The sequence below is a fragment of the Triplophysa dalaica genome, chromosome 17, assembly GCF_015846415.1.
Source record: "Triplophysa dalaica isolate WHDGS20190420 chromosome 17, ASM1584641v1, whole genome shotgun sequence".
Lineage (NCBI taxonomy): Eukaryota > Metazoa > Chordata > Actinopteri > Cypriniformes > Nemacheilidae > Triplophysa > Triplophysa dalaica.
The window spans coordinates 867,418-894,090 of record NC_079558.1 but is presented as its reverse complement, the minus strand read 5'-3'; the positions used below and the strand labels follow the sequence as shown (position 1 = coordinate 894,090).

The 26,673-nt window shown below is 42.1% G+C and overlaps 1 protein-coding gene across 2 annotated transcripts in view; it reads left to right on the top strand.

Moving 5' to 3' along the window:
• Positions 1 to 9,102: 9,102 nt before the first annotated feature.
• Positions 9,103 to 26,673, top strand: part of LOC130439267 (cadherin-12) — a 124,525-nt gene continuing 106,954 nt past the window's right edge. The window contains exons 1-2 of one of the 2 annotated variants that reach the window (XM_056771799.1): positions 9,103 to 9,389; positions 9,486 to 9,606. The gene's annotated coding sequence lies outside the window, so the exon portion shown is untranslated. The remainder of the gene's footprint in view (positions 9,390 to 9,485; positions 9,607 to 26,673) is intronic. The other variant, XM_056771798.1, reaches the window with a different exon arrangement.

Genomic DNA, 26,673 nt, shown 5'->3' with positions numbered 1-26,673 from the left:
GAGCATGCCTTTGCATAACACAAATTTCAATGTCTTGTAATTTTCGAATCCAGATATAAATGTATTTTGAACTGGTCCAGCATGTGGGGCTGTAAGCGTGTGTCTCACACCTGGTTCTAAAACATGTCCAACCCGTTATGATTAAGGATGAAATGAACACAGTGTCACCTTTGTTAAAACAGTGAGGATGAGATAATCGATATTAACAGACTTAAATTAAAGCATGGGGACGTGCTAAATAATGAGCCAGGAACAAAGAAAGCACAGATTGTTGAAACTCATGATCTCGCAACGCAGCTGGTCCAGAGAGAGCTAAATAGTCTTGTTATAAGCAGACAGCAGGGCCCTTCGATTAGCTCGCTCACTAATGACAACACACCTGAGTCCACAATGTCCGTTTTACCCAAGAGAAAACACAAAAGCACACACTCGAGGACAACCTCGTACTAATACATGTGCTTTACTCAGGGCCTCATGTGCCCTCACCCTTAAAGGAACAGGAAATGAGAAACCGAGTATTGATAACACAGATGAGGAATAATAATGTAATGCTAAAATTACAATTATGCCCTGATGTGTATTCTGAAATAATAGTGGGTCATATGTCCAAAATAAACTCAATTTCTTTAATTTTATTTATATATATAAATATTTAGCTATATATCCAGTGAATACAAATCACAAAATATGGAGATTTCATAGGCACAGCAATGAAATTTATTGTGAAATATGCAGTATCAATAATTATTTTTACTATAATTTACTATATAATCTAAATATAATACAACCTGAAAATGATCTATACCTCGATTTATTTAATACTGAATACTTGGTTTTATTGCAAATCTTTCAAAGTATGTACAAAGAAGTACAAAACAACACATTCTCAATTTGTTACTATTGTATAAGGTGACTAGTTCTAATTTTAAGGTGAAAATCTAATTTGTACATTTTGGTATAATCCCCAGTAATGGTTCATTTTAGGGGCGGGTTTACATTTACACTATGAAAAAGCCACCTCGAATTAAAGGTATGAATTTCATGAGAACAGTCTGTCAAGAAAAACTTAACATCTTATTTTTAAGTTATATTTATGGGCTTTTTGCCTTTACTATGGTAGGTTACAGGAAGGGCTGGTTAGAGACAGAAGCAGGATTGGCCAAGAGCCATCTGGGACAGGAATCAAACTCAGGTTGTCGCGAGCGTACTAGCGCTCTATGTCAGTGCACTAACCACAGGCTATTGGTGCCAACCAACTTCACAACATCTAATTTTACTAATATTTTGAAAAGATTCTTATAAAACCGGCAAATATACACCTGTGATCACAAATCAGCTAAATGTTATATTATTGTGGCAAACCTTTTGACACATATTGATCTCTGTGAAGAATCTCACGCCTTCTTCTCTCCGAGCGTGATTGCAAACGTGAGGCTTGTTAAACAGCCCCACACTGAAAATCACTCAAACTCAGCTGCTGAGTCCCAGTCAGCGCTCCCTGAAGAGACTCGACTGTCAGTCAACGGATATTTAAAAATCGGGGAAGAAAACTAACTAAACACATTCATGGAGGACCTGGTGTAGGTGTGCTTCTTAACATAATGTTGCAGGTATGTTATGAGCGTACACAGCAACTCATGTGGAGGAAGATTCTCTCTACATGACTAATCTTAAGATTTCCTGAAACATTTAACAGATGCATTTTACAAGGCATGATTATATTTTTTTTCTATCCGCAGTACTCTTATTCTCAGGCGATGCACACACAACATGTTTGCATGCCAAAATGTCAAGCTCCGCTCTGATTGGCTAATAGAATCGAAGTTTAGGTTAATACATTTGTCAGAAAACTTTTTTCAGCATTTTGACAATGTAAAAGATCTTTATAATGAAGTAGTCATCATCACAGGCTTTGTCGAGATTTGTGGCATTATGTTTAATGCACTTAAAAAAACAAGTCAATTGGACATCCTATCTGCATTGTGATCAATGTATTCATATATCGAAAAGAAATAAGTGCCAATTATATCATGGCAAAACACGCAGGTGTGCTCAAGGATATCCTCCTTATTTCTCACTGCCTCAAACTAAATCATTTCACAAATTCAATGGAACAAAACCCCACAGACCCTGGCGAAACAAGCGAACTGCTTCTCTTTTAACATTTACAGCCATTTACCAAGACTGTTGTGCCATTATTTAAAGCAGGCGACAACGTTTATTGCCCCCCAAACTGTTGCATCATCGATTTCAGATGTACAGGCACCTAAAAGTCAGAACATTATAATCTGTAGATGATTGTTAAGACGTCCGGGCCAACACAAACTGTAAAATAGACTTGATGGTGCTCTGCAAGTCCATCTACTGTGGCATTAAGTACCTTATGTTCAAGTGCACTTAAAGTGCATCCAATAAAAACTCTCCAGATCGTGAACAGCCTCCTTCGGTGGATTCAAAAACCTTTTGGGAGTTCAGCCAAGGACCTCCAGATTACAAATAAGTTTCTGTAACAGCGCAATAAACTATTACTTGGACCCCAGTGTCACACGAATGCACGTCACAACCACAACACGCATGCATTTGTCACAGAAGGGCATGAACAACCCCAGCATAATAACATGTGACTGCATATTAAGAACTGAATGCTTCCATCGGTGCAGTAAACAGAAACATCATTTTTGTGTAAAACAGCTCTTTAAAAAGAGAAAGAAAGGAGGCGTGTTTCCTGTATCCTGCAGTCAGCATCTGTGCCTAATGGAGTCAGTTAGTGGCCACTCACTCTCAAGGTCGATTTGTCAATGGGAAAAAAAGGGAATGGAGCTCGCTGATAGCCGCCTTTAAAAACACTCCAGTCAGAAGAATTGTTTCAGTGCATACAATGGCACAGCAGTCATGACGAGTCACCTCAGCGTGACTCATCCTCTGCTTATCTTTCCCGGAAGATAAAATATCCCGCGATCGCGACACCTCCGTGTTTTACCTGATGAACTCGTTCTTAGAGAACTTCAGAAGCTCAGAAATGACTGGAGGTGTCAAAACACACCGAACAACAACCCAAACTTATTCTGCATAAATCATGTTGTCACAATATATATTGTGTGGGTACGTCTTGATGTGTTCGAGGAAGATGGGCTGACCAGCACACTCATAAGGAAACATAGGGAATGTATTAAAAACTTCATACAGTAAATTGCAAATCTTGTGACAAAGGGTTGCATTAAATTACTGGAAGTCTACCTTCTCGCAAGGTTTAAACCCTGAAAATTAACTATGGTTAACTTATAGTAAAAGTGTGGTAAACATGTTTGTACCAGAGAGGAACAGTATCTTTGACACTGGTGGCATAGGTACACATAGACATGAACAACAAACATAACAACACAAACACAAAATTGAACAAGATCAAAGAGCTTTATTAAATTTGCAGACAAAAATAGGATACACACGTAAAAAAACACGTCTTCAAGAAATTATACAGTTTAAAATAACTACAGCAATTGGAACAAATCATTTTTATAGACCTTTCTTCTGGCCAAAGGGATTTTAAATCTGCGCCCACATGGAAGAATTTCAAAGGTAAAATTATGAGGATGGGTGTGGTCTTTAAAAATGTAATATATATACATATTCAGTATAATATGAATATAATTAGATATAATATTAATATCATAATTGCATATATTTATCCAAAAATAATTATATATATATAAAATATATCTTAAAATAAACAAACATGGAAATACATTGAATGCATTTTATAAAACTATAATGTAAGATATTTTATATTTATACATATATATATATAAATATAGATACAAAGAAAAAAATGTCTTACTCTTTAAAATGCCGAATATACCATTATTCTTTTTTCAGTATGTTCTTATAAAAAAATCAAACAATCAAACATTTTTGGTCAATTTAATTGTTACATATTATTTGTAAATAGTTGTGAGTTTGTGTTTAACACACTGTTTAATTAGCCGAGAGATAAAAAGATTACGCTTACAAAAGGAGACTAACAATAATGACATTGTATTTTGAACATATTTAAAATTCACCAAAATATTGCACGCAAAATAATTTTGTCACTTTATTTTTGTACATTTGTCACTTTAGGCCAATTTGACACTCATTTTGACTCTCAAGAGGCAGAGCCACATTTTTGTCCTGATGTTTGTTGATGACATAATAGTTTTGTCCTTTTCTAACCTAATTCACATCACGCTCTGACCGCTTTAGTCAATAAGGACGATAAAAATTCAAACAAACAAAAACAATTTATTTGCACATTGTCTATGAATCTCAATACGTTCATTCGCTCGTTCTCCTGTCAAGCGTCGCTGTTGAAAACCATGTCATTAAAGGCAATTTCACACGCACTGAGTCACTTTGCTGGCGGGCACGATGTCCTAATGCAGTTTTCCATCAGACACCGGCGGATATTCTAGGAGAAAAGAACTGACAACACTCAGCTCAACAGGTCCAGAAATGTGGAAAAAGCAGAGCGAGACAAAGATAGATGGGTTGAAAGACAAGCTTAGAAGGTAAAACCTCTTGTAGAGCACCCAAGGGACTCTGAAGAGTTTTATAGAGCTGTACAGACAAAGAGAAGAGATTAGATACACAGATCATTCAGCAGGTGATATTCACCTACCAAAACCTTCAGCAGAACGGATTTAGTGAAATGTATTGACCCCTCAATGCTGTTACCAATGAAGATTAAACGCGACTATTAAAGGGTCAAACAGCCACAACATGATAAATAACAGCTCAGGAGTCACAAAACACAAATGATAAACAACTCTAACTCAATTACTATTTTACAAAATAAGTATTTCACAACATTTTAGGATTAAACCTTTAATATCTGTTTTTTAAAGCTGTTTTCAAAAACTGTACATGTATGTACTTATCTTTATGAAGTCAAAGTCATACTTTCTATAAATGTATAAACCATAATGATATAGCTTAAAAGCATAGTTCCTTCAAAATGAAGAATTCCATCATTATTTGTTCACCCTCATGTTGTTCAAAATCTGACTTTTTTACAGAACACAAAAGAAGATATTTTGAGAAATGTCTCAGTAGTTTGTGTTCATACACTGAAGTCAATGCTGGTCAATTTTGTTTGGTTACCGATGTTCTTTATCAATTCTTTTGTGTTGTGCAAAAGAAAGAAAATACAGGTTTAGGATGACATAAGTAAAGGATGAAATTAATATTTATTTTGTAGTGAACTATCCCTATAAGGAAAGATTGTGGAAAAAAGAGTTTTTTTTGTGTCTGCTCGATAAATAATGTTTACTCATTTTTAAACAACTATTACAAATTGAAGCTTTGAATCGGTACATAGAAACCTTCAGCAGTTGTTCAACAGCTGAGAGTTTGACTCTCTTAATAATAGACAACATATTTAATAACAAACACGTAATGTTGCCAGATGAAGAGAATATTGTGAATGACAGGAATACATTTTTATAATTTGATTAAATATATAGGAATATATATTTTGAATTCTTCAGAGTTCTGTTTGGGTGCTTTCAGGCCCACGTATACTAACAGTAAGCAAAGATGTTGAGTGTTTATCTCTTTACCTTATCCCTTAAACAGCATGTGTTTTATATTTGTGTCTTTGCTGAGAGGATTATCTTCATGCCCCACTACGGGTTGCGCACCATCTGGATAGGAGGTGACCCTGAGTGGGGAGGGGGCACGTCTGATACTGTTAGGACAGTGAATGGTGTGTGTGCGCATGCATGTGTGACCACTAATCCAACACTACCGTCCATTAATGTTATTATTTGAAGAATAGAAACCCACTCCCTCTCTATCTCAACTGCAGCCCAGGGACTTAATCGGGGAAGACACGGTGCGGGATTGTCTGGCTCTACAGCATGTGTCCCTCATGTAGTATTCATGCGCATATGTTTAGATGTCACAGCTGTACATCTGCTTCATTAATCTCTGATCACTCGGACCTTTAGCAGAGGGAAAGCTGTCCCAAATTATCACTGCATACAACAGTTTTCCCAACGCTATCGCTCTGTTGGTTGGCACAGCAAAAGTTGGTTGCTGGCTCGGAGATTTGCTTCAGGCAAACACTTACGAATAAATACTATCCTAGAGATGTCAGAGAGGAGACAGATAGGAGTATACTAGAATTTCAAAAGAATATTCTTGTGAAGGGATGTCACAAAATCCGGTTTTGTCAATAATCACTATATTAAAAACATGATTTTCGCTATTGTGTTAATTCTTCACATATCGCAATCAAGGTGATTAACCGATTCCCAAATAAATGTTTGTGTTTATATAATATCCTTGTTTGTCGTGTATATTTAAATAAATATAAAATTACACAAAAATTCTTGTTTGAGAAATATGTGTAATGTGTAATATAAACTTCATATACAAACACAAACCATTATTTTTTAACCGATTAATCGTGATTAATCGATTGAAATGAATCGTAATATCATAAACTATTCACCACGCATTCACAATTTTGCCTTAAGAGTCACTATTGGTAACAACTCTCTGTCTCGCTACACAATACACAAAATAAACTATTTTAAAGATTTTGATTTATTCGATATATTTCTGTCTTATTTATTTCTAATAACATGTGAGTTGATAATGTGATAATATCGTGAATTATTTTGGCTAGGGTAACTGTGAAACTTTGTCTCACAACTTTGTCTCATAAGTCCTTTGATATCTTTAGTCAAATCGTGAAAAAAAAATATTTCCTCCAAATAATTAAGAGCAGATTTAAGATCTACCTCTTTCAGCAACAAAAATCATCTTTTGTTGGCCTGTGTGTTTATTATTGTACTAAAAGTACTTTCCTCTGTTGTACAGAAAGCACTTCTTTCCTAGCTTCAAATTGAATGCTTGCCATATGTTGATCACAATGATTTCACCGGCGATGCTAAATCACTTTTGCGGCGAGTCGCTAAAGTCACTCAGTGTAAGAGCGTCTGCTAAATGACATAAGTGTACATTTAGAGCCTCTCTAACAGCTACTGACATCAGTGGTGAAGGCAAAAGATAGACACTTTCTTTTTCAATTGATTGCAGAGATATTATTACTACAACAAAACGTGTCCATTCAGGTCATCCGTTCAGGTGGACATAGGATTCTGTATTCAGAAATGCACTGCATTTAAAGTGTAAAGACTTACACTAAAATAATTCTGGTGTAAAACTTCACATTTGTGCCAAGGTTAAAATGTAAGTCTTGCTGACTTAGTAATGTTTGTAGTCAGAAATATATAAAGGACCTGTCCTTTAAATCTAATCGCAGATGGTCACACAAGACATGATACCTTAATGTGTACCTGGCAATCTCTATTATCTGTTTCACACGAGACAGATGGGATGAATAGAGCCATATTGTTCCTATTCTTAACTCTTGCTGAAACATCTTTGGCTTTTTATTTGAAGGGGAAGAGAAATGACGATCATGGGACTGCAAATGGAAAGTGGAAATCGAAATGTAAGTGCAAAAATGGCAAAATTGTGTTTTTATTTAATATTTAAGACATTGTTCATTCTGGATGTGAAATATAGATGTTGGTCAACATGGCAGGGAAAACTGACGAACAATAAATACAAACAACACTTTTCCAGAAGTCCCTTTAAAGCCTAATGGCATCATAGAACATTTTTAGACGTCGGTGAAATCATCACTTTTTACAATAACACACAGCACACATGGTTAAGAGAAGAAAAACAGGATTTTGTAAGACACTGTGAAAAATAAACATCTTAAATTCAGAGTATGGTTAATAGTGACGCAAGAGAGAAGTTAACCTTTACCATGAGTGATGGGGGTCAACACACACACTTCCTCTTCATGACAAACCTCTCTCCTTAAAGGTTACGTATCACCGTCTCGTATTGGCCTGACATGTGGAGAGGATGGCAGCCTAGATTCAAACAATGTCCAGTAGAAAAGAATCGGCATAAAGATGTGGCTTTTACAAGGTTTTGCTTCAATAAACTTGTGACATTAACTATGTTAACTACTTTGTACAAAAGGTCAGACTTTTGCTTCCAATGAGGAGCACAAGAGACTCTTTGAAACATTTCTGTGGATTGTGAGGTTTTCGCAAACTCGGAGTCCATGCCATTTTATATGTTTGACACTGTAAAAAGCTTCTTGAAAATCTGTACATTTGTCAAATCAACTATGCGATTCAATTATTATGCTGACAATATCATTTATAACGAAAAAAAATTAAATTGGAAAAATGCAAATGAGAAGAATTTTCTCTTGTGGTCTCAGACTGCGCGTGTGTGCGCGCGCGCGTCTGCATTTGCACCCCGCATAAGCAAACACATCCATGTTCTGACTATGCTAAGCAGCAGGATTCCCCAAAAATAGGTCAGCTTTAAAACCTGCCAGTTATGAGTAGTGGGGGTTTCAATATTTCAGAAAGACGAATAAATACATAAATAAATCTGAGGGACTCATTTTGCAGTCACTTGAGTTGAGTTTTCATTGAGCCAATCACAACCCTAATCGTTTCCTTTTTTTCTCAGTTGAAGTGTCTTAAAGTGCAAATCACTCAAAAGTAAACGACCACCCATATAGCCCCAATTAACTTTGCAAAAATAACAAACAAACGCGCGCACACACACAAACACCGTCACATGGGCACCAATTACCTGCACGCGCAAACGCAACAACAAACCAGTCCGATGCGGGACATATGCGCGCACATTAAGTTTGGAAGAAAACCCGTTCCAGTGAGGCTCGCATTGCGATGACCGCCTGTCTGCGTACTGACAGAGGGAGGAGTTGAAGGAGGGACCGAGAGACGAGAGGGAGGGTGGACTGCTCCATCTCTTTAATCGGCTTGATGAAGATCCCTCACTCCAGAGACCTGACAGGGGTCGCACTCTCTCCAATCACGCTCGCCACGGACTGCAGAGCCGCTCAGCAGAGAGCCAGTCAGCAAAGCGCTCCCTTATTCCTTTTCTCTCTATGAGCTCACTCACTGTCACTCTCTCTCTCTCTCTCTCTCTCTCTCTCTCTCTCACACACACACACACACAAGCGCACTGTTCATTGTAAAACCGCAGGGACGCACACTTCAGTACTCTCTCTCTCTCCTCCTCTCTCTCTTTATCAACACTGCTTTTTCTCTTTTCTCACCGGCGGCACGCGTCTCTGTCTGCGCTCTGGCGTCCGTACAGTGCAGGATGAACAACCACAGACTCCAGAGAGAGAAAACAAATGAGAAAACAAGGAACTAAAGGAGGAAAGCGAGGTTAACCGAGCAGGCTGAGGGAAGATACTTTAGGAAGCGTTTGGATTTTACCCATTTTAAACCTTTCCATCCGCACCTCCATACCTTTCAATCGTTGGATAAGGAATCAAGGTAGGACAATTCTCTTACGCAGATCTCTTCGGTGCCTGTGCGTGTCTAAGTGTTTTTGTGTTGTTTTTGCTGATGTGGACTTTCTCGCCGGGGCAGTAATGAACAGACTGTCGGGGAGCGCGCAGCGCGCAGACGGTCGCTGATAACTCTAGGGAAGATTGGCGTAAGCGCTGGGTCGCTTTCGGATTTGCTCAAGCCCCAACTGAAGCACTGACCAGTAAGCATCCTTAAATGTTGAACGTTTATCCCCAATTGCGCGGCCGTGTAAGGCGTTACACCAACACTATAGAAGGAAACGTGGAGATGATTAATCCCTGCGTCCTTAGAAGTACCAGTTTTTGCCCTCGTTCTGAAGAAGCGTGAATATTTGCACTGAGATAAGTGATGTCAGGTTGTTTTGCTGGCTGGCACCTCAGAGGTGAGACGCAGGTTTGTTCACAGAGATCGTATCTGGAGTGATACTGCGCACTGGTGAAACATTCTCCTACTGTGTGTGAACTTCATTTATAAGTGCAAAGAATGTGCATTTACATAAACAAAATGTAAATGATTTGTATACCATCACAAACTATTAAAAGCTGCTGGCGAGAGACGTTTATGCGATATCCAGGAATTGATTCAAGTGCTTTTGAGCAGGTAGACAAGACAAACCCTGCAGTGCTGGATGTGTCTCAAGTGCTTCTAAAATGAAATGTTTCTAGTGACTCTGATGAAACAACACTCGCTTGTTGCTCAGTATGGAATACAGTTGGATTTAATCCATGTAATATATTTTTACATAATAGGGCTTTATGGTTTCTGTTTCATCTTTGTCATACTATAAATAGAGATGTTAATGCACATTCAACTAGAGTCTGGTGTTTATGTACACATAAATATAATCTCATATTAATAATATGTCCTAGAGATAACAGACTTGATGCTATGTGATAGGGTTTTTTTGTGAAGCAGATTATCCAAATATTTTCATTTTGCTGAGGTATATATATCTCACATGCTCATTAAGACTAACACGAGTAGGTGGGTTCATACACATGTTGTTCCCTGTCGGGCTGTATCTAATGTGGCAGATATTTCATGCTTAGCTGGATGAACTAATTCAAGAATGATTTACAGAATTACTTGTAATGTAATAGCAAAAGTATTTTTTCTATATTCTTGTTTTAAGGCAGAAATCTACATTTGCACAAACAAATACATTTGTGATAATGAAAATGAAGGCAGCATCAATGAAGCTCAAATTCATCTATTATTCCAGTAGTAAAGTTCAAAAGTACTGTTTGTATTCTATAATTTATAATATAAAACCATGTGCATATTAAACGTCAAGATCCACAAGAATAAAACAAGCAGCTGTTCATCTCAGAAATCTGTTTTGAACTGTCAGATCTACGCACTGATGGCCAGTGCAACCAAATTTAGAAACACAGTATGGTGTTGTATCCTCCCCTAGAGGCAACATATCCATAATTTTCTGTGGTTTTTACTACCCTATCGTGCCAGCTGTTTTTTGTGTGTGCCAGAGGAGGTGTAGTATAATCCCTTCTGGACAGTAAAATTCACTATCAGCATTCCTGAAATAAACCACAAAGTAAAAAAACAATGTTAAAAGCAATAGAAGGTGAGCCGTGACCATCAAAAATTCATCCCTGGCTTTCATAAAACAGACCATGTGATGTGCCAGCCGTACGAGACGGTATCAGTCCACCCCTAACTGTGTCATCCACCTATTTTCATTTGATCTGTCGCAGCACTGCGAGTGTCCCGAGGTAAAACGCAGATTTCATCATCCGGTAAAGGTTGCACAGGTTTTGTGGGATGCTCAAGAAGAAAAGCAGAACAGTCAGTGGACAGAATGTCGCTCACAGATAAAGCAGAACACATCCTATCTTCCTTCAGGATCAAGTCGGCTTTTACAAAAGTGACGAGTGGTGGACTTCAATCGCTGTCTGAAATCAGCTAGAAGGGACAATGCAAAGATCGCCCCTGAACTCATCACTAAAAAACCTCAAGTTGGCGGGTCTTGGGCCTGAGTTTGTGATAGAGATCAAAGTACACAGTGGAAGAAACAGAACTCAGTTCATTGCTCCTAGTGATCTGAGCTACTGTTGAACACAAAACCGTGCCCCAACAAGAGTCCAGTTCCCTAGAGTGAACAAGCACATGTGCTAGCTAGGGTTTAATGAGGAATTCTCGTTTGACCAGTTGGTAACAAAAGAGAGAGAGACAGCCCGGAGAGAGACAATCAGCACGGAGAGAGAGAGAGAAAGAAAGCTCTGAAGGATGGACAGCTCCGAGGTGAGACAACTTTAAAGGGCGAGACATTCAGGATGAAACAAATCTGAGAGACAGACAGGTGAGACAGTTTTAAAGGGTAAGACACCACTGAATGAGAGAGAGAGACATCTCAGAAAGAGAGAAAGTGTTGAGAAAGTGAGACAGCTCAGAAGGAGAGACAGTTCTAAAAGATAACTTAGACAGAGACATATCTAATAGAGAGAAAGGATGGACAACTCTGAGGTAAGACAGGTTGAAAGATACACAGCTCTGAGATTGGATAGCTTTAAAGTGTGAGACAGCCAAAACAGACAGACTCTAGCTCTGAGAGAAAGACAGCTCTGAGCGGGAGCTAAATGAGGTCTAATCAGCTCAAAACAGATGGGAACCCTGAAACGGAAAGGCACAAGATTTGACATGTCCCTCTCTGGTTCCCATCAAAATTCAATTGGAAAAAAGAATGATGACATCAGGTGACATAAGACCAAATGAGAACACTAGGATTACTAACAGCTGACATATCGGTATATTTTCAGTTGCCATACTTCGCAATTCTGCACATGTGCAGTGAGTGAAGTGATGGAATAGTCCAATGGCGGTATTCAGAGGGCCCGCACCTCTTTGCGATACTAATTCAAGCATTCTAAAGATGTTTTAGAGTATTATTTTTAATTATAAAACTGGCAATAAATAAAAAAACTTAATAAAGTTAATGGGGCATTTTTGAGGGGCCTCTATAGCTCGGGGCCCAAGGCAATTGCCTGCTTTTTCTTAATGGTAAAGTTCGCCCCTGGCCTTACTATTCCCACAAAAACCTGTTTATCGCTACAATGAAATGCTTCAAAAGCATATTATGAAAAATACAAATTTTGACATAAAGAACATTGACATACTCATACTCATTCCCAATGCAAAGCAATCAACAGTATTCCTTAACAGTTATAAACCTAAAAATATAGAGTATATTAGAGCATATGACCTCACCACCATATTTACCTACCAAATTTACAACAGTGAACTGCTCAGCTTAAATAAAATGCATGAATAATAATAGATTAATCCTTATTCTCAATAGATGCTTTACCACAGTTGGTTTCTAAATTATCATGATCATTATCAGAACTTTGTTCTGTTCTTAGCTATAAAGTCTTCAAAAGGGATAGTTCACCCCCCCAAAAAAGCTCATCATTTATCCACCCACGTTCATGACTCTTTCTTCTGTGGAACACAAAATATGTTTTGAGGGGATTTGTGTCCACACAATGTTTGGTTACCAACGTTTTTCAAAATATCATCATCTTGTGTTCTGATCACATCAGTCCAGCCTTCAAGGTTTGCACAGAAAGTTTTTTGAGAGCAATATTTATGAGGAGCAATGCATAAGAAATTATTAGGAAAAATGTAGCTGCGCCAACTGTATTAAACCCTACAGCAAACCTGCGACCTTTAGGCTTTGTTACTCATTTCAAACATGAAAATAGAATTTACATAGAACGCTTAAAAGTAATAAAAACAATTGGGCTGTTTACTTCTAAGGGCAGGCAGATTAAAACATGCTCACATGGAAGTATATTACTGCAATAATTATATCTGCAATAAACCTCACAAAAACTCTACAAGAGGAACTAATTGATCATGTACAGAGTTGAAAATAGAGGCGTTTATAAAGCGATGCAATAGAAGAACTATTTTTGGTTCCACAAAGAACCATCCAGTCAAAGGTTCTTTAAAGAACCATCTCTGTTTTGCAATTTTATAATCTGAAGAACTGTTCTTTGCCACAAAGAACCTTTCTGTGAAACAGAAAAGAACGGTAGTTTATGGAAACATTTAGACAAAAAATGTTCTTCTATGGCATTGTGAAGCACCTTTATGTATGAGTGTAAAAAAAAGTCCCCATACAATACAATCTTTAAAAGAAAGCTGCTTTAAAGGTTCTTCACAGCGATGCCATAGAAGAACCGATTTTGGTTTCACAAAGAACCGTTCAGTCAAAGGTTCCTTAACAGAACCAGCTCTATTTTACTTTTTTGTAATCTAAAAAACCTTTTGGCAACAAAGCACCATTTGTGAAACAGAAAGGTTCTTAAGATGTTCTTTATGGAAGCATTTAGACAAAAAAGGTTCTTCAATCATGAAGCCCCATTAAGTTTAAGAGTGTTCCCCTATCTTGCAAACTTATTTATATGTTGATCTGGTACAATTTTGCGCTTAAAGTTAGTTTGACGTCAAGGATAAGTACGTAAATCACCTGCAATTTTGTTTTAAACAGACACGGCTATATATAATCCAGACATGCTTCACATCTCTAACATAAATGCCCTTTAGAGAAATCTCAGCCACTCCACATCTAGTTCCACATTTTAACCTCCCAATGGCCCTTTTCATTCACACAGACCCGAGCTGCTTATCTGCTTCCCTCTTAAAGCTGAATGAGCTCTCTCTTTAAAGCAAGCCATTGCTGATGCAATGCTCGAGTTTTGTGGAGCGAATGACTGGGCAGTACAAAATAGGATGTCCTCCGTAACGGTGCTGTAAGATCTGTGTCGCGAGGAAGATCTGCCGTAATCCTGTCTACTTATTGTGTGATTGACGAGGGGCTTCAGATATCTCGCAGACCGGATGGACGGCAGAGGGTCAGCGACAGCCCCGTTAACCCGTCTAATGTGAAGTCAACTGGGCCAGAGAGAGTTCAGTTCATCTCGGTTATTTTCTCTTTCTGAGCTACGGCCCTCGTTATCTTTCTCTCAAACTCTTCCCTCATATTTTCTTTTCACATGTAATTTTAATGGAAGGTCAGAGCAACTCTCACCCGCCCTGGTGTCTGTGATAGCTTAAGGTATCGAACTGATACGTGTTTGTGTGTGTGCGTGCATCTCAGTATCCATTATCATTTTCATCCAGTGTCAGAGATGCGACCAGATTGCTCATCCGGATATGCCTGCCATCCATACTCGCTGCCTCCAACACTCCTGTGCCGATCAATAATTCAAATTATTTGGACTCTCTTCACCTTAGGTCACATGTAGTATAAAGCTTCGATAAAAGGACTCATCTCAATGCGCTTTATCACATGAGGGCTGCCCGCACAATTGAGATGTCACCTTGGTACTGTTACAGATGTACCCGAAGCTTCGGTACAGTACAGTGAGTTCAATGATTTATTCAACAGCGGGGGGAAAGAGTATGAAAATAAAAATCACTGTGAAAAGATTCAAGGTTGAGGCAACAACATTCACCAACCCGATTCCAAAACCCAGCGTCCTGCGTAGGTGTAGTCCAGAAATGCTTTTCCAAAAGGTGGGCAGCGTGACTGAATTGTGGCCGAATGTAAAGCATTGTCTGCTTCTTTCACAGAGAAGCCAATCCCATAATGCACTGCAACAAACTCAATAAAAAAATGAGAGAAAAATGATACATTCAATCCTGACATTTTTGATAAAAATACTTGGTAACACTTTATAATAAGGTTGTGTTTGTCAACAGTAGGAAATGCATAATTTTTCAGCACAAATTAAATCTTGTTAAAGTGATAGTTAAAAAATAAAAAATATGTCATGGTTTACTCACATTAATGCCATTTAAACCTGTTTGACTTTCTTTACTCCGCAGAACCCGAAACAAAATATTTTGAAGAATGTCGTTCACCGGCACCCATTCACTTGCATTGGTTTATGGTCCATACAATAGAAGCGAATGAGTGCTGGCACTGTTCGGTTACCAACTTTCTTCAAAATATCTTCTTTTGTGTTCTGCGGAAGAAAGTCGTACAGGTTTGAAATGACAAGAGGGTGAGTAAATAATGACAGAATTTTCATTTTTGGGTGAACTATCACTTTAATTTTAGTTAATGCCAACACAAATGTTCATGTGTGCATAAACTAATGTTAAACCCAGATTTTGAAATTGTATTAGTAAATACAGAAATGATCATGAACAAAGATGAATAAATGCTGTAGAAGTATTTTTCATTGCTCGTTCATGTAAGAGAAAAATCATTTATGAATTACTATAAAAGACACCTATGCATATAGAACAGCTAACTATATAGAAAGCATATATATTAGAAAAGCATATATAGAAAGTAGATATATTTGCAACATTTCCTGTCACTCCTGTACTTTAAAACAAACTTTTTTTGTAACTTTTGTTATTTCTCCATGTCAGACCTCAGTTTCTCTAGCATCTGAAGCTCTTCTTCTTTATTTTGAACATGTCACCCCCACCATCACCTTCCACCTGCACTCCTACACACACACATACACACTGTGAGACAATCAGCAGAAGGGGGTCTAAACATCACAAATTAAAGTCTGGCTGTGATGGATGGGCTCCTATCTGAGAGAGATATTGCACCTGTTTCCCTCTGAATGATAGCCACTTCTCCCCATCGTTTATATTGATTTGTCTCCACACGCTCTGCTCGTTTTGTGCAGCTGCACGTACACACAATACATGGCACTAGTATGAACAGCAATGCTTCAACAAATCTACATACTAACTAGAACTCCGTTCTCTAATACCAGAAACAAACCCTCCCTCGGATCAACTCACCTGGGCCTCCGCGTTATCAGCCACGGCCAACAGATAATTCATAGAAGTCTTTCTCTTTCATGGCGTTTTCTTCAATATGCAGACAATGGAAAACTGAAATCATTAATTTGAGACAAAGAAAATAAAAGTAGAAGTAAGAGTACGAGAGAGAGAGAGAGAGAGAGAGAGAGAGAGATCCATTCCCAACGCAAAGGTGGTTAGGAAGAAGAATAACGGAATATAGAAGACAAACACACACATTGTCACAGAACAACGAAATACAACATAAAATCTTAAATAAGCTATAAATGTTCTTCATATTAAACAATTTTATTGTCAATAATTCATCAGTACTTGTTAAAGACAGCATTACTATTATTATTTTGTTTGTTTGTTTTTTTTGTTTTTGTCTTCTGTGCGTCTGAAATGAGTGTGGTGCCAATGAGGGAAAAAGTCATATTGATCTTGATCACTGTTTCAAAAGCAATTTTGAAACTGAAGCTTGTCAATCTACAAGCGAATTCATAATTTAAAGGAGGTAAGCTACAATTAATTTGAAACTTTTGAATTTTTTTGGATTCACATTAAAAGTTACCAAGAAAGTGTAAACTCTAATTGCTTATTGCTTTAATACTGTAGATTATATAAATGTTTTCATGCAATTTGACAAACAATAAACAAAAAAGCATGGCATGGCAAGTCAATGGGGACCAACGGTTTTCTGTTTTATTTTGGGGTGAAGAATACCTTAAACAAAACTAGAAACACGACATCTGCACCATTAAACTTAATATTTTATATATATTTTATATATAAAGTTGCCTGTTGCTGGACACTGCATACAAAAACCGATCTCTGGTCACAATGCCAAAAAATGATGTCTTGTATGTTGCGTTACTGCTTTTCATCCAATGCTGCTCCAAACCTATCAATATACAGTAAATCCCGCCCTACATTATTTATCTCAAATTATTCCCTTCTAATCATAAATAAATATTTTACATCATTAAATACACTGCTAGTGTCATTTTATGTTATACCTCTGCATCATTAAACAATACTGCATAAAAATGTGGGATAACGTGCTTAATAATGCGATAAACAACACTAAATATGATTATGCTTTAAGTTAGTAAAATCAATTTGAACTACATTTTACTTAAAAAAACGATGTAAAAAAATCTTATTTCACGTTCTTTCTGAATGTGTACACACAGGCACAAACGTTCACACGCAAGTCTCTCTGCATATGACTATACATTTTATAAGTATTGATTTCATCTAGTTATTGCAAAACATTGTGATTCGCATATTGCAATATTCAAATTTGTGATATTCCATGAAATTTAATACAATATTTGGTCCAGCCTCCATCATTTGCGTTTCTTTCTGTCTACATTTTATATTCTCTGCCACAGTGAACTTTTCTGTGCTTCTATCACACGCTACGCCCTCATATTTCCTGTATAAGCCCTTCTCTATCCTCCATATGACCGTTCCCTATGCAGCGGCATTCTCCACCAGCTCAGTCCACTATCATTCTCTCTTGCACTCCATCACATTGAAATTGTATGAGATGTAATTGTTCTGTATGGTGTATGAATATCTGTCAAAGGACAGCGCAGTACGGATAGTTGATGGGCTGGGGGAGGAACATTTGAATATATTCATGGATTTCCCTGAGAAGGAGTGAAAATCTGTGTCAACATGCAGTCAAAGAGGAACTGGTTGAAGTCCCACAACAATCACGCATAAAAACCCTGCAAACCCAGCAGAGGACAGAAAATCACTCATGCCTGTTGATGTAGAGGTCTTTGTATGGAGAGGCAATAATGCAAGAGAAGCGGCTTTGAATCAAGCTTAACATGAGCGTGTCACACATATGATGAGCGTATGTATGCGTTTGTGTGAATGTAATAAATTCAGCTCCTCCTGTGTCCTCCTACTACCCGTGTCCATGTAATCTCTATTTGTTTGAAGTCTAGTCCCAACTGCACGTTTTCAAGCTTATATATGCATATAAAATAATATATATATACATTGTAAATATACCTGAGAGCAGATCAGAATATACTTATATATACTTATGTGGTTAATGATAAAATGGCCAAGCATACTGTAACTCTTAATTTCTTGGCAATATTGATGCCACAAACCTCAGACCTTAGCAAATCTAGGGCGCTGGACGATAAATCGTGGTTCACAATAATTATACCTGTATAGGACGATTCTGAAATCATAAATGCATCAATTCTGTATTTTATGGACAGTTCTTCTGTGAACTCCGGCTGTTTGATCGGTACTGCTCAATCTAAAATCACTACGAGATTTTGCCATTTATAACGTGCACTTGAAAAAGCAACACTTGACAAACATCAACCTTATAAATATACTTTATTATTATAAAAATACCTTAAAAGGTTTGAAGAAAAGCGAAAAAATATACCCTTTGGCATTTCCTGGAACTACGGCCGTTTCTCTGTGTTCTTCAGCGGTCTTGAGTCCACGTGTCCTCGCTGTTCCTCATTCATAATAAGTGAAATGGCATATCCTCGATGTCTTTAACTTCACTTCAAAGCATCGTCAATTATGGATGACTCTACACATTGCAAATATAAAAAATTAAATGAAATACATACTTCAGGCATGCAGATGTCATAATCCCCCTTACAATAAAAACGAACAAACTTTATTAAAACTGTGTTCCCTGGTAAATTGCGTTAATTATTCTGTGAATTAATCCGCGTCTAGGTTTTAAGAGATTTGTGTCCATGTTGCATTATTTGTGAGCTTTACATGCGCGATGACGTCTAAGACCCGATTCACATTTTGCGTCTAAAACTGTGCAGAAAACGCAAGCCGCTTTCTCTCTTCAAATGACCTGGTGCATGCGCCCTCCGTAAAGTTGAACAACTTCCATCTCAAAACAAAATGTGCATATCGGGACCATTTTGCTGCGTGAGCGTCCTCTTGCTTTCGGATGTGGCAGCATTTCACCACAATTCATTGAGAAATGAGCGTAGGAATTGCACGATTAATCGTCACAGCAAGATGAAAAACAGTGCTGACTCCCAGAAACTTTTTTTAAGACAGCCAATCAGATCTTAGCTTGGCATTTTTGAGGGCGGTCCGTAGGTATGCTGCCCAAGGCTGTTTTGGTCTTCGGAAAACAACTTTAACTTTCTATGGTATATACCCCTACAGACAGAAAGACATTTGTTCTACAAATCTCTCTTTCTCTTTGCTTTCACCTCACACGTCAGGGGAATGCTGGAGGAGGCCTGCAGAACCAATGGTTCCTCCGGGGCTTTGTAACCTAAAACATAACCGAGCCATCCCCCATTGGCACCAGGGGAAAGATTTCCTGTCAACCAGGTGAATTAGTATTAGTTTACGGACAGTGCTGGAGTGGTGTGGAGGGAACTAATGGCCTTCAGAGATTGGCTCTGACTATTTTCCCCAAGCCTTATTATTCTCTCTCTCTCTCTCTCTTGCTCGCTCACTCACTCACTCTTTTGAAGGATGGTAGACGGGTTATCGTGGCTGAAAGGTTGTGAAGGGATGATTAAAAGTTGGATGTAGTAAGAGATAGGAAAAGTTAAATAATTCGAAATTATTAGAAAGTAAAATTATTTGAAAGTTTAGGGTTTTAATAATTAACAGATACAATTAATGGGCAATTAGCCACTGAGATACTTATACTTAATTGCAAGGTTTTACATAACGTGTGTCGATAAGTAGGAGCGATTACTTGGATGAAATGACAAACGTTTTACTCTCATGATTTTAGATTTTTACAACATATAAAGGATTTTACGATAACAATATTATCACAATATCTATTTTTAAACATATAAATAATGGTTTTACATTCGTTTTAATTTGGTTTATTTTGTGTTCCCTTTCTGTCGGTCTCTCGACGTTGTGTCGAGAACGACAGATGGGGTTCGCCCTTGAGAACCAATCAACTCTGACTACTATAGAAAAAGGCCAATGAAATTTGGCGAATGCAATTTGCATGCCGGGCTCCGCCCCCGGAAATCCGGTATAAAAGGAGGCCGGCGTGCAGCATTCACTTACCTTTTGTTCTTCAGAGCCATCGCTCATGAGTACAACTCAGGATTCAATCCTCTACAACTACACGCTGGTGCTACGACGTGTTACAGCGGATCGTCCCTTCCTGCAGCGACCTTCCCCTGGGCGTCTCGGCGGTTCCGGAGGTGTTAGAGATTTTTTCTAAAAGTCCTTTTCAGGACTGACTGAGCATTCTCCAGCGCGGCATGTCCCGCTGTTCTCTTGGGTGCGGCACCCTCATCGAGGAGGGGGATGGACACGATCGCTGCATTAGGTGTCTGGGCGTCCAGCACACTGAAGCAGCGTTCGTTGACACATCTGCCTGCACTGCGGGCAGATTGTCATTCAGAAGTTGCGGTCACGGGTGGCTGTCTTCCTACGGGAACCAGCCACCATTTCGTCTGCTACCCGGGCTGTGACATCTGTGGCTACGGCCCCGATGACCACCCACGTTAGCAGCGTTAGTGATACGGGGAACTCTGCGAACGTAAACCCGCCAGCCAAGTGCTCACGGGCCGATCGCACCCCGATTCGCTCTTCTGAACGTTCCCCAACCGGCGGTGGCATACCGTCCGGATCCTCACGCACACACTCGGAAACGATGTGTGACGTAGATGAGATGTCGCTCGCAGCATCGGAGGGAGACTGGCATCCGACTCTGCCGAATCCAAACTCCACCCCCAGCGGTCGAGTTCAGGAGGAAGCAGAAGTGATGTCATCCGTGCTAACCCGGGGATGCGTGGTTCCCGAGGTCGGTGCGCGGTGCAAACCGCGCCCACCCCGGGTGCCATGTTTTTCCCGGAGGTGCATGAGGAGCTGTGTAAAACTTGGAACGCTCCACTCACGGACCGTTCCAGTGAAACCAGCTCCGGCTCCCTTACTTCCCTCGATGGTGAGGCAGCCAAGGACTGCGTCGAGATCCCCCGGGTGGAACGTCCGCCTGCGGTGCACCTGTGCCGCGGACGGCTACCACCTGGGGGGGGATCGACCACTCCTACCGTCCAAAGCACGTAAGACTTCGGCATCACTGGTGTCGAAAGCTTGCGATGTTGCGGGCCAGGCTGCCTCCTCTCTCTATGCCTTGGCCATCCTGCAGGTCCGCCAGGCCAGGGCGTTGAGAGGGCTCCACGAGGGTAAGGCCGACCCGGGTATAATGCAGGATCTCCGTGCCACCGCTGACAGCGCTCTACGGGCGACTAAGGCGGCGGCACGGGCCCTGGGTCGGACGATGTCCACGGTAGTGGTCCAGGAGAGACACCCCCGGCTATACCTTGTGCAGAAGAGTGACAGCAAGGAAGTCCGCTTTCTTGATGCACTCATCTCGCAGGGTGGGTTGTTGGTAACACCGTCGAGGACTGCGCTCAGCAGTTTTTTGACGGCGAAGCAGACAGTGGCAATTAACCACATTTTTTTCACGCCGCGACTCGGCCGCCTACAGGCCTCCGAGATCTCACGTGACGTCTGCTTCCCTGCAACACAGGACCCTTTCGACATCGGCTCCGGTTCCTGTGCCCCCACAGGCGGCACCCTGGAAGCAGAGGTCGAGGGGGAAACCTCCACCCCGTCAGCAACCTCCTCGCGAGAAGGGACACTGACGGGAAGACCCCAGGGAGAACAACATCGGGCCCGAACCTTCACAGCCACGGCTCTGATCGGTCGGTACGGGACGACTCCTGCCTCGTCACCAAAGCCGGGCCCTTGTTAGGGCTTGGCGCCCACTTACTCACTGAGTTTTCTGTTCTCCCCGGGTTTACTTGCAGCCGATCGCACACTCCACTGGACTGTGCTCGGCGAACCGACCTCACACCCTGGCGAGGCGTGAGGTCGTACACATACGACAGCCGTCACCACTCTCAAACCGACAGTGCGTGCCGTTGTCCCGCCAGGCAGGTAAGCAGGCGGAGCAAAAACCTTCCTCCGGGGACTCCCCGCGACATGGTTAGCTCCGCCAGCCGACGAACCACCCCCCGTGGGAATGATGAAGCAGACCGTCCCCTTGGTCACCCTGTCACAGTCCCTGGGAGCTCGAGAGCTGCCCACACTGTCTCGCTGGCTAATGAGGGCGGTCCGTCTTGGTTACTCGATCCAGTTCGCCAGAGACTCACCCAAGTTTCGGGGCATCATCTCTCCCTCTGTCAGAGGCAGGGACGCCTCCGTACTTCGGGTAGAGGTCACCACCCTTCTGGCAAAACAGGCATCGAGTTCGTCCCTCAAAACCAAGATGTTCAGTGGGTCACCACCCACACTTCATCGTTCCCAAGAAAGACGGCGGGTTGCCCCCAAAGGCTGCGTACCCTGAACAGAGCACCTTCACAAGCTGCCATTCAGGGTGCTCACACAGAGGCGCGTCCTGACATCTATGAGGTGTCAGGATTGGTTCGTGGCAATCGACCTGAAGGACGCTTACTTTCATGTCTCGATCCTCCTCGACACCGGCCGTTCCCACGGTTCGCGTGCGAGAGGCGGGCATATCAGTACAGAGTCCTCCCTTTCGGTCTGTCCCTGACCGCCCTTTCTCCCTGAGAGGAGGAAGGCGAGCGGGTACTAAACTATCTCAGCGACTGGCCTATCTTAGCACACTCGCGAGATCTGTTATGTACACAAAGGGACCTGGTGCTCCGGCACCTTGGTCGATTGGGACTCCAGGTCAACCAAGAGAGGGGCAAGCTCTCCCCAGTGCAGAGCATCCTCTTTCTCGGTATGGAACTCAGCTCTGTCACCATGTCGGCACACCTGTCCGCAGTTGTGCCCAACCAGTGTTGAACTGTCTGAAATGAACATTTTAGGCAGACAGCGGTCCCCCTGAAACAATTCAGAGGCTCCTGGGACACATGGCGTCCTCGCGGGTTATTACCCCTCGAGTTGATGCACATGACACCGCTCCAACACTGGTTTCAGAGTCGAGTTCCGAGGAGAGCGTGGCACACCGGCAGCAGGCGCATGGTGATGCCGCCCTGCTGCCGACGCACCATAACCCCTAGTCTTTATGACTTTTTCGACGGACTCAGGTCCCTTTGAGCAGGTTATGAGGCAGGTCGTGGTGACGACTGAAGTCTCCCTGCAGGGGTGCGGTGTAGTGTGCAACGAGCACGCAGGTGGGGTGTTGGACGAACCCCCGCCTGCGCTGGCATATCAATTGCCAAGAGTTGTGGGCTATGCTACTTGCACTGAGCAGGCTACGGCCTCTCGTGCGAGACATGCACGTGCTGTTCCGAGGACAGCACTATAGCTGTAGCGAATACAGATCGTCAGGGTGGCGTTCGCACACAGCAGCTAAACACAACTTGCTCGACGCCTCCTCCGGTGGAGTCAACAGGTGACTCGTTCCCTGCAGGCCACACACCCCGGGCAAACTGAACTAGACAGCCGACGTGCTTTCTCGCCAGTTTATGCCTCGTGGAGAGTGGCGACTCCACCCCCGTGCAGTCCAGCTCATTTGGAGGCTGTTCGGGTAGGCCCAGGTAAAACCTGTTCACCTCCCGTAACACCACCATTTGCCCGCTTGATAGTCCCTGCCCTCGGCACGGATATCCTTGCGCACAGCTGGCCGCGGGATGGGCGGAAGCACACCTTCCCCCCCCCAGGAGCCTTCTTGTACAGACTCTGTGCAAGGTCAGGGAGCAGGAGCACCAAGTGTTATTGGTTACACCACACCGGTCTAACCGCACTTGGCCTCAGAGCCGATGCTCTGGACAGCGACTCCCCCTGAACCATTCCCCTGACAGAGGACCTGCTCTCTCAGGGGAAGGACACGTTCTGGCATCCCAGATCAGACCTCTGGAACACCCATGTCTGGTCTCTAGACGGGACGAGAAGATCCTAAGATGGCTACTCCCCCTATACGGCTGAGACCATCACCCAGGCTAGGGCCCCATCTACTAGGCGGTTACACGCCTCTAGACGGTGCCTCTTCTCGTCCTGGTGTCTTTCTCAACGAGAAAGACCCACTGAGGTGCTTGATCAGGATTGTGTTCCCCTCCTCACGAGACTGGAGACTAACATCTCCCTTCCACACTGAAAGTGTATGTAGTCGCTATTGCCACTCATCACGACTCAGTCGGTGGAAAGTTTCTAGGGCAACACGACCTGGTCACCAGGTTCCTAAGCAGCGAGAGGGCGGAATCCGCCTCATCTTCGCTCCATACCCTCTTGGGACCCTAAGTGGTCCTGGGGAGCCTCAGGGCCCCCCAAAGAGCCCCTCGGAGGTTCCGATCTTCCTCATAGAGTAAGACGGCCCTCCTGACGGCGCTCACTTCCTTCAAGAGGGTAGGGGACCACCGAGCATCCTCCGTGTCCCTGGATTGCCTTAAACTCGGCCCTGGAAACTCTCACGTTATCTTGAGACCCAGGCCCGGATGCGTGCCCAAGAAGTTCCCACTACTCCCTCCGGGGCCAAGTGGTGAACTTGCAGGCGCTCCCCATAGGGGAGGAAGACCCAACCCGATTAGTGTTGTGTCCAGTACGTACTGGACCGCACGCAGAGCTCTGAAGCTCTGACCAGCTCCGTGTCTGTTGGAGGACAGCAGAAGGGGAAGGCTGTCTCCAAACAGAGGCTGGCGCACTGGGTCGTGGACGCCGTTACGACGGCATTCCGATCTCAGAATCTCCCATGCCCATTGGCAGTGAGGGCTCACTCCACACGGAGTTTAGCCACCTCCTGGACACTGGCAGAAGCGCCTCTCTAGCAGACATCTGTAGAGCTGCGGGTTGGGCTATGCCCAAACACCTTCGCAAGGGTTAACAACCTTCGCGTAAACCCGGTGTCAGCCCACGTCCTGCGTGGCGACATGTAGGACTGGCATCCGGGGGGGCGTATGCCTGCGAAAGCACCTTTCCACCCTCTAACAGGTTGGGTCAGTGTGCTATTTACCTTTTCTTCTTACCCGAACACATCGCTAAGAAACTGGTACCTCACCAGCCTCCCTTCTTACCCAGACACTGGTTAAGAATAGGCATTCCATCCATCACCAAACAAGCAGCCCCTGGGGGCTGGCTGGGCAGAGCAGCCTTCCCCCTTAGGCCGGGATACCATGTGAGCTATCACAGATAGCTCTAACCGGACCTAGTGCTACCGGACGTCTGTAACACCCCCTCCGTGGGCTGTTCCGTCTGATGTATCCTCATGAGAATGGTTCCCACTCCTGGTAACCCATGAGCTTCCCCAGGTGGGCCTCCACCTCGCGGTTAACTACTCAGTCCGCACGTTCCATGCGTTCTCCTCCAAGGACGAGACCATACCTATATCCACCATATTCCTCCCCACAGGTAGGAGGTGGCCTCTGTAGCGCTTCTCTGATTAAGAGTCGCGCTTACCCGGTGTAAACTGATCTGGACGGCCTCTCGCCTATAGAGAGCTAAGGCCCCGTCCGTGAAAGTTACCGGTCAGGGCTGTACCCATCTTTCTCCAAGAAAGCTCTGGAACCCCCCGACCACCACACTGGAAGGTTACAGTCTCACGAAAGCTTCGAGATGACACGCCCAGGCTTGTTACCGTCGCTTCGCTAGAGATTGTGACGCGATACAGCGTTGTGGCGTTTTCCATAGGCAACCCCATCTGTCGTTCTCGACACAACGTCGAGAGACCGACAGAAAGGGAACGTCTTGGTTACGTATGTAACCTCAGTTCCCTGATGGAGGGAACGAGACGTTGTGTCCCTTATGCCACGAACACGTATCGTATTCTGCTGCAGTTTGAGAGGTCTCAGGCTCTTCAGAACAAAGGTAAGTGAATGCTGCACGCCGGCCTCCTTTTATACCGGATTTCCGGGGGCGGAGCCCGGCATGCAAATTGCATTCGCCAAATTTCATTGGCCTTTTTCTATAGTAGTCAGAGTTGATTGGTTCTCAAGGGCGAACCCCATCTGTCGTTCTCGACACAACGTCTCGTTCCCTCCATCAGGGAACTGAGGTTACATACGTAACCAAGACGTTTTCAATACATTACACTTAATATAAGGTTCTTCTCTATCTGGTCCAACTAAATGGAATAAAATGTTGATCATATTAGTAATTAGATCATCATCAGTAATATTTCATAGTTTGGTGCAGAAATAAATTAAACATACACCATTTATGTACACATTTAAGCCTATTATACTTCTATAGTTCCATTATTTTTGTAAATAATATTCAGATCATTTATATTTCTATAACTGTTCTACTTTATTCTCGTATAAATAAAAAATAAAAAAAATCCTTCATGTCAGCATTGGGGCATGTTGTCACAAAAGATAAACGTGTGTTCAATAAATCGTATCCTGTTTGCTGTCGATAAATAGGCGAGGTCACTTGGATGAAATGAAAATGGTTTAAATGAAATGGACTATCATAATATCCATACTATTGTACTATTATATATATATCATACTACACATTAAAGGTTTCACGATAACAGCATTGT